General features: G+C 38.7%; 1 long non-coding RNA gene across 3 annotated transcripts in view; it reads left to right on the top strand.

The window, feature by feature from the left end:
• Positions 1–15231, top strand: part of LOC133775891 (uncharacterized) — a 163313-nt gene that overhangs the window by 137134 nt on the left and 10948 nt on the right. For all 3 annotated transcript variants that reach the window (XR_009868314.1, XR_009868315.1, XR_009868316.1), the window contains one exon: positions 13109–13801. This is a non-coding gene — a long non-coding RNA (uncharacterized LOC133775891). The remainder of the gene's footprint in view (positions 1–13108; positions 13802–15231) is intronic.

Raw genomic sequence — 15231 nt, 5'->3', positions numbered from 1 at the left:
GCAGAGGATTAGCCTAGTGAGCCATGGTGCCGGCCACCATTTTTCATTACCATCATAATATACATATGACATGTCGCACTGCTCTGCATCCTTCTCAGCATTTGGTATTGTCAGTGCTTTACTTTTTTTAAATTTTAGCCATTCCAGTAGATGTGTGGTGTTATTGTCATGGCTTTCACTTATACTCCCATAACAGCTAAGTGTTGAGCATCTTCCCCTCTGTTTATTTGCCATCTGTGTATCATCTTTGGAGAAGTGTAGTTTAAGTCCTTTGCCCATTTTTTTTAATTGAGCAGTTTATTTTCTTATTGCTAAGTTTTGAGTGTTCTTTATATATTGTGGATAAACATCCTTTGTTATATAAATGACTTGTAGATATCTCCCAGGATTTATAGCTTGGTTTCTGATTCCCTTAAAAATGTCTTTTGGGACTGGCGTTATGGTGTGGTGCTGATATCCCATACAGGTGCTGGCTCACGTCCTTGCTACTCTGATCCAGCTCCCTGGGGGCAGCAGAAGATGGCTCAAGTTTTTGGACCCCTATCACCCACGTGGGTGACCTGGATGAGGCTCCTGGCTCCTGGCTTTGGCTTGGTGCAGCGCTGGCCATTGTGGCCACCTGGGGAATGAAACAGCCAATGGAGGATCTCTAGCTCTGTTCCTCTCCATCTCTCTCTAACTCTGACTTTCAAATAAATAATTATTTTTTAAAACGTCTTTTGCAGAGGAATATTTTTAATTTTTGATTATGCCTATTTAATTCTTTTTTTTTAAATGAACCATGGTTCTGGTATTCAAAGAATGTTTACCTGACACCAAATGATGATTTTTCTCCTACGTTTACTTTTAAAAGGTTTTCTTTTGCATTTTACACTTAGACTTATCACTCATTTGTAATTTCAGTATGTACCATAAAGTTTAAGTCAAGTTACAGATCTCCATTGGTTCTATCATTATGTGTTGAAAAGATTGTTTTTCCTCTCTTGAGTTGTATTTCAGCTTCTGTCAGGTGTCAGTTGACTATATTTGCATGTGACAATTCATGAGCTATGTGGTCATCCCTTTGCCAGTGCCATACATCTTCCTTTGTAAGTCTTACAAAATGATGCTGTGTGCCTTCAGCTTTATCCTCTTTCAAAACTGTCTTATTTTTGTTTCCACTTAATTTTAGATTAAATCTAAATTAAATTAAATTAAATTTAAATTTAATTTCCATTTAAATTTTAGAATTGAACTTCATGTATTTACAAAAAATATCTTCCCGGGGCCAGTGCTGTGGCGCAGTGGGTAAAAGCCCTGGCTTGAAGTGCCAGCATCCCATATGGGCACCAGTTCTAATCCTGGCTGCTCCTCTTTTGATCCAGCTCTCTGCTATGGCCTGGGAAGGCACTAGAAGGTGGCCCAAGTGCGTGTGGGAGACCTGGAGGAAGCTCCTGGCTCCTGGCTTCGGATCCGCACAGCGTTGGCCGTAGTGGTCATTTGGGGGGCGAACCAACGGAGGGAGGACCTTTCTCTCTGTCTCTCTCTCTCTCACTGTCTAACTCTATCTGTCAAATAAAATAAAATAAATAAATAAAATAATTCTTAAAAAAACTTCCTAGAATTTCTGTTAAATTTATAGATCAATTTAGAAAGAATTGACAGTTAAACTTTATTGTAGTCTCTCAATTCATTGAGAAGGATCCAACAGGTTCAAGAGAACACCTTTTCCCCCCTTTTTAGGTCCTTTCATTTCTCTTATCAGCATTCTGTACATTCAAGCCTACACATGACTCTCAGGTTTATATATAAATATTTAATTAACTGTGATAATTGCTATTGTTTTCTTATTTCTGTTTTGATTTGTTCATTATTGACATACACAGATATGACTGAATTTTTGCATTAATTTTGTATCTTGAAATCTTGTTGCAAGGTGTCCAGCGTGTAACAAATCTTCCCAGGCATATGAACCAATTAATTCACAAGCTTTTATTGGGATTCCGCTCCCGGGTGCGGTTCCCTGGTCCCAACAGAGTGGGGGCCAGGGAAGTCGCACATCAGAGGTTGGGAGGGCTCCTTTTATAGATACAGGGCGTGGGGGTTAAAGGTTGAGGCGGGTCTGATCCTCATTGGTTGACCTTTAGGCACCAGCGGGGACCTTGACAAGGACTTTTCTTCCCCAGAAGTGCAGGTAGGGACTCTCCATTCCCGAAGTGTAGGCCTTCTCTCCTTGCGGATCCCAAAGCTACCACTTGTTAAACTCAGTTCTAAAAGCATTTACATAGATTTCAGGGAATTTTCTATACAATTAACTGTATACAAATAATTTTCTATGTAATGTCATCTATAACTAGAGAGTTTTATTTCTTCTTTTCTAATCTGTGCATGTGCCTTTATTTTTCTTCTTTTGTTTGCTCTGGTTAGAATCTTAATAGTGATGACAGGATTGGTGGGAACAGAATCCTTGCTTTGTTTTTTGGAGGGAAAGGATTCTTTCACTGTGCGGTGTAATGTTAACTTCAGGATTTCATTCATTGGTTCCCTTCTCAAATGCCCATAATAGCTGCATCAGGATTGGGGCCAAAGTCAGGAGCTGGGAACCAATCCAGGTCTCGCATGTGGGTGGCGGGAACCTTGAGCTATCACTAATACCTCCCAGGGTCTGCATTAGCAGGAAGCTGGAGTTAGGAGCCAGAGGTGAGTGCTGAACGCAAGTACTCAGATATCATACACAGGTGTCTTAAACAGCACTGTACCACTACGTCAAATGCCTGTCCCTACTTCTCTTTCAAGTGTTTGTGATACTGTTTAGTCATAGCATTTACAAAAAAAAAAAACCCTACAGAATTCTTTAACAGGCCCAGAATTATTCAGGTTAACTGTTTATTGTGGGTTGTTTCAGCTGTTTATGGCTTTCCAGAACTTTGCAATTTCATGTACATTGTGAAATTATGTATAAAGGTTTTTCATGGTATTTGGTATTTTTTCTTATATTTTTTAATGTTCTAGTAATCTAGCACACCAAATGGTGGTATCTCCTTTTACATTTTTTATATCAGTAATTTGTGTCTTTTCTCCTTTTTTGTTAGTCTGGCCAGAAGTCCATTACTTTTATTGATCTTTTGCAAGTATCAGCTGTTGTTTCTATAGATGTTTGCTAGTGCTTTTCTGCTTTCAATTTTTCTAATTTTTAAAAATTTCCTCCCTTTTTCATGCTTTGGGTTTATTTTCTTCTCTTTTTCCTAGTTTCTTGAGGTGGAACTTTGTATATTGGTTTGCTTCTAATAGAAACATCTGCTGCTATAAATTTCCCTCTCATCACTGCTTTAGTAGCATCTGCAAATTTTTGATTTGGCACATTTTAGTTTCAGTCAAAATATTTTCTAATTTCTCTTAAAACATGCTTTTTGACTCATTGGTTATTTAAGGATACGTTATTTAATTTCTAATTGTTTGGAGACTTTTCAGTTATTTTTCTATTTTTTATTTCTTAACTAATTTCATTATGGCAAAATAATATAATTTGTATGGTTTTAAAGTGTTTCAACTTTTTAAGGTTTGATCTATGATTCAAATTGGTGAACATTTTATGTGTATTTGAAAGAATGTGTGCACTTCTTTTGTTGAATGTAATGTTCTATAAATATTAGTTAGCTCCTGTTGGTATATAGAGTTTTCTATAGTGATTTTAAGTCAGTTTACTTTTCTATCCACTTGTTCTATTTCTTGCTAGTGGAGGAATGTTGAAAGTATTCAATTATAGTTGTGATGCTCCCATTTCTCTTTCCAGTTCCACAAATTTTTACTTCATGTATTTTGAAGTTTTTTTGTTTTTGTTTTTGTTAAGTATATGCATGTTTAAAACCACTATATTGGGTCCGGAGCCTTGGCACACTGGGTTAATCCTTCGCCTGTGGTGCCGGCATCCCATAGGGGTGCCGGTTCACTTAGTCCTGGTTGCTCCTCTTCCAGTCCAGCTCTCTGCTGTGGCCCGGGAAGGCAGTGGAGGATGGCCCAAGTGCTTGGGCCTCTGCACCCGCATGGGAGACCAGGAGGAAGCACCTGGCTCCTGGCTTTAGATCGGCACAGCGCCCTGGCTGTTGCAACTATATGAGGAGTGAACCAATGGGAGGAAGACCTTTCTCTCTCTCTCTCACTGTGTGTAACTCTACCTGTCAAATAAATAAATAAAATCTTTTTTTAAAAAATCACTATGTCTTTTTGGAGAATCGATCCTCTTAGTATGTAATAAACCTTTTTATCACTAATCATTTTCCTTATTCTACAATTTACTTTGACATTAATATAGTTTCCTACCTATATTTTTTATTGGTTTCCATGATATATCTTTTACTTTTGACCTACCTCTATTATATATAAAGTTTTTCTTATAGTACATATAGAAATGAGTTGTATTTTTCTTTTACAGTAATCTGTCTTTCAATGGATGGATTCAGATAATTTCCATTTAGTGCAATTATCAATATATTTGGTTAAGTCTACCATTTTATTATTGTTTTCTCATCTTTATATTTGTGTTTTGTTTCATTGTCCTGTCTTTTGTTGCTTCTTTTTCCCTCTACTGACTGCCTTGGAATATTTGAATATTTTTTATAATTTAATTTTATAATTTAATTTATGGATTAAATTTTTTTCTTTTATTAAACTTTTATTTAATGAATATAAATTTCCAAAGTACAGCTTATGGGTTACAATGGCTTCCCCCCTCCCATAACTTCCCTCCCACCCGCAACCCTCCCCTTTCCCGCTCCCTCTCCCTTTCCATTCACATCAAGATTCATTTTCAATTCTCTTTATATACAGAAGATCAGTTTAGTATATATTAGGTAAAGATTTCAACAGTTTGCCCCCATATAGCAACACAAAGTGAAAAAAATACTGTTGGAGTACTAGTTATAGCATTAAATAAGAGTGTACAGCACATTAAAGACAGAGATCCTACATAATATTTTTTTAAAAAATTAATTAATTTTCTATGCAATTTTATGGATTAAATTTTTTTTTTTTTTTATTTTTGACAGGCAGAGTGGACAGTGAGAGAGAGAGAGAGACAGAGAGAAAGGTCTTCCTTTTGCCGTTGGTTCACCCTCTAATGGCCGCTGCGGTAGCACGCTGCGGCCGGCGCACCGCGCTGTTCCGATGGCAGGAGCCAGGTGCTTATCCTGGTCTCCCATGGGGTGCAGGGCCCAAGCACTTGGGCCATCCTCCACTGCACTCCCTGGCCACAGCAGAGAGCTGGCCTGGAAGAGGGGCAACCGGGACAGGATCGGTGCCCCGACCGGGACTAGAACCCGGTGTGCCGGCGCCGCAAGGCGGAGGATTAGCCTGTTGAGCCACGGCGCCGGCCTTTATGGATTAAATTTTTAACACTACCTCCTTATAAAACTTTTTGTGGTAGTTTCAGGCATTAAAATATACATATTTAACTATTCATGGAAAAATTAGAATTAATATTTTACTAATTTAAGAGGATTGTGGAAAACTTACCATGAGATACTTTTACCTTCCCTCCTTAATGATATAGTTGCCATTGGTATTACATATATATTGAATACCTCTCAAACAGTGCTATAATTTTGCTTTCAACCATCACACATATTTTAAATAACTTAAACTAATAGTCTTATAATTATTAGATGTCTGCCATTTATTTTGTTCTTCCTTCATTCCTGATATTCCAAGTTAACTTTCAGTATCATTAGTCCTCCATTGAATAATTTCCTTTAGCATTTCTTTTAGAGCAGGTCAGTCTGTGACAAACCCTCTTAGTTGTTTTACATGGAGAAATGTTATTTCACTTCCATTCTTGACGGTAACATAATCACTGGATATAGCATATATTAACCATATAGTAATGCTAAGTTGACTCTTCTTTTAGCACTTGGAGATATTCTGTCATTTTCTTCTGGCCTTTGTGATTTCTGATGAAAAATTTGCAGTCATTTGAATCTTCAGAATGTATTGTTTTCCTTTGGCTGCTTTCAGGATTATTCCTTGACTTCAGTTTTCTGCAGTCATTATTACACATTTAGACATGAATTTCTAGAGCCTATTTTACTTGGGGTTTGCTCAAATTCTTTCATTTAAAAATTATGATTTTTGCCAAATTTGGAAATTTTTGAGTCATTAGAATACTTTCAAATAATTTTTCTGCCCTATGCTGTTTCTTCTTTCTTTCTGTATTCAATTAAATTGCTTTGATGTTAGAACTCTATATTTCTCATAGGTCTCTGACATTCTGTTCATTTAAAACATATTCTTCCTTTGCCTTTATGTTGTTAACATTATGTAGTTTCCATTGATCTATTATTAAGTTTACTGCCTTTCCTCCATCGTCCTGTTGTGTTATTAAGCCCATTGAGTAAAATTTTTAGTAGTGAAGATTGTATTTTTCAGTTTTAAAATCTCCAGTTTTATTTTCCTTTACATGTTAAATTTCTTTGTGAAGCATTCTCTTTGCATTTGTTTCAAGATCACTTGAAATCAAGATATTCTTCTCTGATGATAATTCCAACATCTGTGTCATACTGAGGTTGATATTTATTGATTGTGTTTTCTTTAAGAGTTAAAATTTACAATTTTTATTTGGTTTGCTTTTTTTTTTTTTTTGGTGTGTGTTCTGGTTTGACTTTTGTATAATAATTAACTTTGATGGAATCTAATCTTGACTATTTTGAATATTGTGTTAAAAGATACTGAGTCTTATTTAAATCCTGAATGAAATGATTTTCTCTTTGATTTTAGCAAGCAATTGGACAATTGCTAGGTTAGGTTCAGGTTAGGTTAGGTTCTTACTTACATTTAAGGGATATATTTTCATTATCAGTTAAGCTTCAAATTTAGCAGTATTTCCAAGACCATTTCCATATATGTGCCACCCCATAGCCAATCTGAGAACTACAGTGGTCTACCCTGTAACCTGGTCCTCTGTTTAGGCATGCTAAGATCTACACAGTAAGCATCCAAAGTAATCCCCAGCATTGACATGGTGTTATGGAACTGTCCTTTTATGTCTTCTCTTTATGCAATTTCACTAGTATGTTTCAGTTCTTGGAGCCTCCTTTCACAGACCTCCAGTCAAAAGGTTGAAGTTTGTTTTTTCTACTCTGCAAAGCACTTCTTTGCATAGACAAATGTCTATATCCAGGGCCAAGTAGTGGAAGGATAGAAAGAATAGAAAGGCAATGGGAATTCATCCCATTGTCTTAGAGCCACAATTCATTTTGTCATGGGAAAAGGTTTCCCTTCTAAAAATTTTAGGCTACTACTATCACTGTGCCATTGTCATTCTCATAATCCCTGAGTGTTGGATTAAGAGAGATGAGCAGGGTGTTTCCCATTCTCTCTGACCCACAGAGTCTCCCCTTTCCTGCCCCTTGAAATATAGTTTCCTTGGATCTCTTTCTGAAAGCAGCCAATGTGGATTTACAGACCTGAAGCTGCTTTGGGGTATACATTAGGTGATACTAGAGGAAAAAACTGGTAAATTCACTACTGGTTGAACTCCCAGTTCAGTTCTCAGTTCCCAATCTACTATTTCCAATCCAAGATTTATGGCTGTGTTCAGTAGAAGAGATGGGGGTTAGCGGGGAGGGAATGTGCTTATTCCATCTTTCTCAGAATCAAAAACCTTTGAAGTTTTTTTGAGATGTGCTGTTGTTTCCATCTCATCTGGAGTGAATTCATGACCCAGTTGTTGACTTCATTGGCTGTTCTTAGTTTCCTTACAGGCCGTGGATGAAAATAGTCTTGTGGTCAATTCTTTCATTTATGTCCTAACCTTGAGTAAATTATTTATTTATTTAACTTTTGTATTAGTACTCTTACCTCCAATATAATGGCAGAAGTTAGAAGGAGCCACTAGTAATTCATTAGAAGGCTATTTCAGTAGTCTTGGAAATAAGTAATGGTAGCTCAACCTAGAGTAGTAGGGATGATTAAATGGAGAGCCCTTTGGCTTTCCTCCATCTCATACTCATACAGTCTATCCATCTGTACCAGACTCTGATGTTCAAGAAGAACAACAGGATGTGGTCAAGCAGAAAAGAACCTCTGTTTCAGTTCTTTTTTTCTGCTGCATCCAAGCCAACCTTGATCTTTGTTAAACTTTAGTATGAGGAACTAGTTTTATTTATTCTAGAGAAGAGAAAGTTTAGGGTGTGGGGTTGACAAGAACTAGACACAGGATAGTTGTCTCAAATAGCTATAAGAGTGCTTAATGGGATGAACATTAAATATATTATAACCAAGAAAGCAGGCACACATAGAACTAAAGGAAAGACATTGTAAAGCTTGATATAATGATAAACCCTGTAATGATTGAAATTCTACAGATAGAATGGGTAGTTACAGGCATATGGGGAATATTGGTTGTTGGAGGTGTTAAATCATGATTTTTCATAGTCCTTCATGGTTTAAGAATTAACAGTTTTCAATTTAGTGGGTACTTATGCTCAAGTTGTAGTATAAGGGGAAAACAAAGAAATTAAACTTGTGAAAGATGATATTTGGGGTAACTTTTTGTAATTTTCCTCCTTAGGTTATGCTTTTTTTACTCTTCATTTTGTTTATTGAAATGGCGCTGTTGTTGAAGTATCTTAAGTTGGTGGCAACTATTAAACCGAAGAATTTATTTTACTGTTTCCTTCCACCCTCAAGTTTCTTAAATAACAATGTTTCATGTGATTACAAAAGTACCAGGCAATGTACCAGACTACAAAAGGCAAGAGGACAGTAATTGTGATCATGAAGGGGATAAATGTAAGATGTAGTGAGAAGGGTACATGTATATGCACTATCTCATTATATTTTCATAACAGTATTTTGAGAGACCAAAAAGCAGTTTGGAGGGATTGAACATTTAGCCTAGTGGTTATGATAACCACATCTTCTCACTGGAGAGCCTAGGTTGCATTCTGGATCCTGATTCCAGCTTTCTGCTAATGTAGACCCTGGGAGGCAGTGGTGATAGGATCAAGTAATTGGTCTGAATTTTATTCCTGGATCTTCGCTCTAACCTGACCCAACTCCTGCTGTTGTGAGCACTGGGCAGTGTACTAGTAGATGGGAACTCTCTGTATGTGTATCTGTCTCTCTCAAAGCAAACATGAAAACAAAACAAAAATCACACAAAAAACAACGTTTTGGCAATATAATAATTTAAGGGAGTGATAACTAGGATGGGCAACAAAATAATGAGTCCCCAAGGATATACATATCCTAATTCCAGGAACCTGTGAATATGTGACTTTACACATCAGAGGAACTTCGCAGATGTAATTAAGCTAATGGTCTTGAGATGGGAAGAGCATCTTGAATTATCCAGGTGGGTCTAATAAAATCACAAGTGTTCTTAAAATAAGAGAGTCAGAGCCAGAGAAGGAGTTATAACTCCAGAAACAGAGTCAGAGAGAGTTGAAGATGCTCCATTGCTGGCTTTGAAGATGCAGGAGGTAGAGCTATTATCCAAGGATTGCAGACAGCCTCTAAAACCTGGAAAGACAAAGTAACAGGTACTTCCTTGGAATATGCACAAAGATCACAGGCTCTGCCAACATCTAAATTTTAACACAGTGTGATCCATATTGGATTTCTGACCTCCAGGAGTGAAAGGTACTATTATGTATGTTGTGTTAGATAGGACGTGAGGCTGCCAAAGGCCAGATCAAGGAAGTTGTAATTTGGAACTGGAGGGGATAATATAACAAAAGGCAAAAGTGTATAGAATGAGTGAGTGGCAGAGAACCAAAGACAAACTTCACTCTGTTCACAGTTTCACCCATGACCAATTTCAACTTGAGGCCTCAAAGCAACAAAACTGTTGCAAAATTCTCTGGCAGCATCAAGGAAAGATTGAACCTTATAATGTGAACATCTATTTTCATAGATTCTCAGTTATCTCAAACCAATTTAAAAGAACTTGGCTCACAACTTGAACCACCTGTAACATCATGTTCTGATTGGTCTGACCACTCTTCTTTTGATAATCAAGAATTTTTTCATTTTCCCATTAGAATTCAATAGGCACTTGAACACAGTCATTGACTCCAATCATACTTTTCCAGTAATGTACCTAACTGCTTCAAACAGTCTTTAGTTAATCTTCCTATTAGGTATTGTTAATCATGAAATACTGGCTTCTACCTATTTAGTATGACTACTTGACAATGTCTGCTGAAGCATATCTTTTAGATAGTTACAAATTGGAATTGCTTTTGGTTTTGGACACTATGCAATCATATCCATTGGAAACACCTCAAATTCTGACTAATCACCTTGCATCAAGAAGTGAATAGTCACAAAATGGTCTGGCGCCAATAGACCCAATATCTTTCATCAGACTTTCCCTTCCTTTGGATTGAAGTGAATGAGAAACTACTTCATCACCTTTTTGTCCAGTGTGGTTCCTCACTCAGTGTACAGGCTCTAGTAATAATTAAATAAATCAATAGTGATTATCAAAATTATCAGAAAATATCCATTATGCTTACAATACTCCACAAACCTAAAAATACCATAAATTACCTCTACTGGAACACTCACAATGAAATTATGTGAAATGAGATGAAATGACTAGAATAGGGTTTACTCATGGTGGAGAAAAGATGCTTAAGACCTGAGAATGAAGCATTTGCAACATTGACCCTAAAAGTTAATGATTATTAAAATGATCCTGAAAGTTTACCACATACAATGCTCTTTCCAGCTAACCTAGATAATCATTGTCCTGGTAAATAATGTTTCAATAGTTAATGTAGTAACTGATACTTAACAAGACAGAGAGCGAAAATTAAGCACTGGAGAACGAGATTTAAGAGTAATCATTCTTCAAGAACAAAGTCATGTATGTCAAGTCAACACTCATCCTCTCCCTCTCTTCCTTCTACACTAAACTTCTAAGAAGATCAATCTGATTTATTCTTCATAGACACCTGAGCGTCTTGCAGTCTGGTTTCTATTTCAAGGCTCCATTTGACCACTTTCTCAGAAGCTACCTAAGGCCTCCTAACCAACACCATCTGGTGACGTTTTTGCATCTCTTTTGCCAAACATCTCTGCTGTGTTTAACTCTCGGTACCATACCTTCCTTGACATTTCCTGCTCCCTGAGGACCATGACACAGTGACCTCTTGCTTGTGCTCCTTCCTTTCTTCCCATCCTTCTCCCACCTACCGTGCTATCCTTGCACTTCCGGTGCACCCTTGCCCATGAGTGGGTGTTTGCCAAAAGCCTGTCCTCAACTATTTCCTCCTCATTGCTATCCTTGCTTCCCTTGATGATCCCGCCTACACACACAACTTAAATTATTACCTCTCTTTGCTTCTCTATTTCTAGTGCCAGCCCCTTCTGACATCTAGATCTGCATTTCCAACCTCCTACTGAGCAGCTCTGTCTGCAGAGTCAACATATTGCAAAGAAAACCTTGGGGTAGCCCCCTGACTTTCATTTCATATGGGAAGGCTTTACTGTCAACTGAGGACCCAGAATGAACAAATCTTGGATCAATACATTTTAATTCTGCCTACCAGAACTATCAGTTAAAATGGTGACTCATAGTTTCTTGAATGTAAAAAAAGTTAACAGGGAATATGAAGTGTAAACATGAATCAGATGGAGAAAGAAAAAACAGTTCGTATTTTATGTCAGCTATGTAATGACTGTCCAGGGCACACTTTCACGTATTGCTGATGTATTCATTCCTCCCATGTCAATGGTTTCAAAAGAACCACCATAATTTACCCTATTCTGTAAAGTTCACAGTCTCTTTGACTGTCTCTTGAAGGTCCCCTAGGACCTCAGCAGATAAAAAAATTGGTGAGCTCCTTCCTTTGGAATGGCACAGCTGAGACTAATTTCTCTTTGATTAAAATCATGTACAATAGGTCAGAACCTTTGTTCAAGCACCAAAGTTAGCTTAGTAGCAAGTCAGAAAAAAAATGGAAACCATTAGTAGCTGCCCCTGTTAGCACCACCAAAATCCATAGAATACAATGAGAAAGAGTTCTTTAAGCAAGAGAGACTCATCTCAAACAGACAGTAATGATCTCCATAAATGGATAGCTACATGTTCTTCGTTGGTCACCTATTCCAACTTCTAAACAACTGTTAGAAATGCCCCGGATGGACAGTAAGAGGTTGGAGTGGAGCACAGAGCTGCTTCCGTGCATTTGGGTCTGATGTTCAAAGGCTGTGCTTCACAACTATGGAGACCAAGTGGTCCTCAGTTTTCCCCCCGATGAAGTAAAGAGCAATGGCGTTGTGTGGGTGTGCTGTTGGGAGGCTCTTACCACCCCTCTCTCCATGTAGATCAGGGAGGAAATCATCATGAGGGCAATGTGAGTCACCAGTCCTGGCACACAGGGAGTCCATTAACTGTGTGAGGCAGCAAGAGAGTGCCCAAGAGAAAGAGCTGGGCAGGAGAAGAGAAGAAAGGAGCTCTGGAAATGTCCAGATTGTCAGCCTTACTCTGAAGGCACTGGAGTGACAGTGACACTAAGGAGGCTGACATGCTAGTCTCTCTCGCTCTCTCTCTCTCAAGTGGGCAGGCTCTAGGTGTTCAGTAATTCCCTTCTTGGCGTTATCCTTTGTGGCACAAATGCCTCAGAAACCCCTTCAAGGCCTTCTTCCACTGTGGAGGGAAGCAGACCATGTGCAGCCTGCCTCTCATTATTGCCCGCCTAATTTGCACGTGGTTTCCCTTTTCATATTGCTCTTGCTATAAGGTGAGATGCTTGCCAGAGAAACAAAGAATAGGTATGTGCAGTGCCTTGACTGGGACTTTTTCTCCATTTTGGTCACTGTCCAACTAAGTTCCTGGGTACCCTCACTGGTGTAGTTTAAAGAGTGTAAACCCCAGGTTTGCCCCTGTAACTTTCCTTCTTTCCTTCTTTACCTGAGGGTTTGTGTTTGTAGAAAATGGAAATTAAAGAGAAGTTTACTTTGGTACAAAAAATGTTTGAAATATGTTCATAATTGTTTGATAATCTGTATTTCCATGCCCTTTTTGAAGACCTCTTATATATATATATATATATATATATATATATATATATATATATAACTCACCTTCTTTTGTTAACTATAATCTGTTTCCCTCTTTCTACAGATGCTCCCTCTGAATGATATTTCCTATACAAATGCCTTATCTGTACTGGGCATTCAACAAACTGTTGTCGAATGAATGAATAAATCAATGGAAATTCTATTCATATCATCAGTCAGACAACAACTCCCTCTGTTTTCTCAGCAAGAATCAAATCAACACCTCATCTTTGACCAGATGTGCACAGGGAGGGCATTCTGCTTTCTTTCTTTTTTCCCAAATCAATATTTGGAAAACTCATGCTGGAAATAGTGGAGGCGTTCTGAGTCTGTCTCTCAGAATCACTTCTTGGGGAGCAGAGCTGCACCCAGCCTCCGACGCTGTCTGTCTGTCTTTCTCTCCAAAAGGAGGACGAGACAGTTTACCCACCTTGGTTCTCACCTTTGAGATGCCTGGCTTTGCCTCCTCCTTCACAGGTATTTGTCCCATGTGTTATGACTTGGGGCACACAGAAAGGTCATGCCAGTTCAACAAGTTTGACTGCAGCTTCCTGTGACACACAAGCATGAACCTGAAGGGCAAATGGTAGACTCTGCCTGGAGGTTGTCCTTGGAGACCCGTGGCCCCTGTGACTGACTATGATGGTCAAAGCTCTGCTCACTCCAGCACAGGACACGAACTCTACCCAGTCTGTCATCGACCAACAGGGCGAAAGGACTGAACCTCTCCGGATCAACTTATTCTCTGCTGAAACAGGTAAAAATGTAATTTTTCACTAAGAATACAGGATTTCTATGAATCACAATGATGAAAAATTGGAGTCAGAGGTCTATAGAAGGAAGATAATTTACCCAAAGTGCCACAGCTTTTTTTTTTTTTTTTTTAAATTTCAGGGAGAGAGACAGATATAGCACTCCTATCTGCTGGTTCACTGTCCAAATATCCATAATGGCTGGGATTGGACTGGCCCAAAGCCAGGAACCAGAAACAATCCAGGTCTTCCACGTGGGATTGGCAGGAATCCAATCACTTGAGCCATCACCACTGCCTCCCAGGATCTGCATTATCAGGAAGCTGAAGTCAGGAGCCAGAGCTGGACATGGAACCCAGACACTCAGATGTGGAAAGTGGACATCTTAATCTCTAGGATAAACATCTGCCCTCACCACAGCTAACTTTTAAGAGTAACTCAGGGACATGTAAACTCCAGGCTTCACCTAGTCCTCCCTAAAGACTCCAGACTCCTAGCTGTTTCTTTCTTTCTTTTTTTTTTTTTTTTTAAGATTTATTTTATTTGAAAGTCAGAGTTACACAGAGAATGAAGGAGAGGTAGAGAGAGAGAGAGAATCTTCCATCCACTGGTTCACTCCCCAGATGGCTGCAATGGCCGGAGCTGCGCCGATCCAAAGTCCGGAACCAGGAGCTTCCTCTGGGTCTCCCATGTGGGTGCAGGAGCCCAAAGACTTGGGCCATCTTCTCCTGCTTTCCCAGGCCATAGCAGAGAGCTGGATTGGAAGTGGAGCAGCCGGATCTGCTCCATATGGGATGCTGGCACTAAAGGTGGCGGCTTTACCCACTACGCCACAGTGCCAGCCTCTCCTATCTGTTTCTGCCATTTTGTACTGTAGGCAGAAACACTGGGCAAATTATAATGTGCTAGATTTGATTTATTATTATTACACACATATTGTTGTGGATTGTTGTCCTCTAATATTAACAAATTACTCATATGCTCTTACCTTTCTTCTCTAGAAATATAAATGGCAAAATTTTATTATTTAAAAAACTAAATGTGTATGCTTCTTGATTTGTTTTTTAATAGTAGACAAAACAGCATCAAAAAGACGTTTCCTCTTGGCTTGTGAAGGACATTTTCTCTGCCCATAACTTTGCCTGTGCACAGATATTATGGTTCCAAGGAGATCTTTAAAATCGCTGCCCACCTTCTTCCCCCAGCCTCCCAAATCCTCCAACTGCACTGAGAGACGTGCAAAGAGCAGGGGCAGAATTCTAGGTGGGAGCTGTGCATGCTGATCTGAAGGGGGTTAAAATTTGCCAGCAGCTCTTGAGGGGTTTGCACAATTACTAAAATGAGGGGGGGAAGGGGGGAGAGGGGCAAAACATCTGGGGATGATAAGGAGGAAATAAGCAAACTTAGGAATTAAAAAAAAAATGCTGTTTTCCAG

This window comes from Lepus europaeus, chromosome 17 (genome assembly GCF_033115175.1).
Source record: "Lepus europaeus isolate LE1 chromosome 17, mLepTim1.pri, whole genome shotgun sequence".
Classification (NCBI taxonomy): Eukaryota; Metazoa; Chordata; class Mammalia; order Lagomorpha; family Leporidae; genus Lepus; species Lepus europaeus.
Note: the sequence above shows the minus strand (reverse complement) of the source record. Positions and strands in the feature narration are given on the sequence as shown.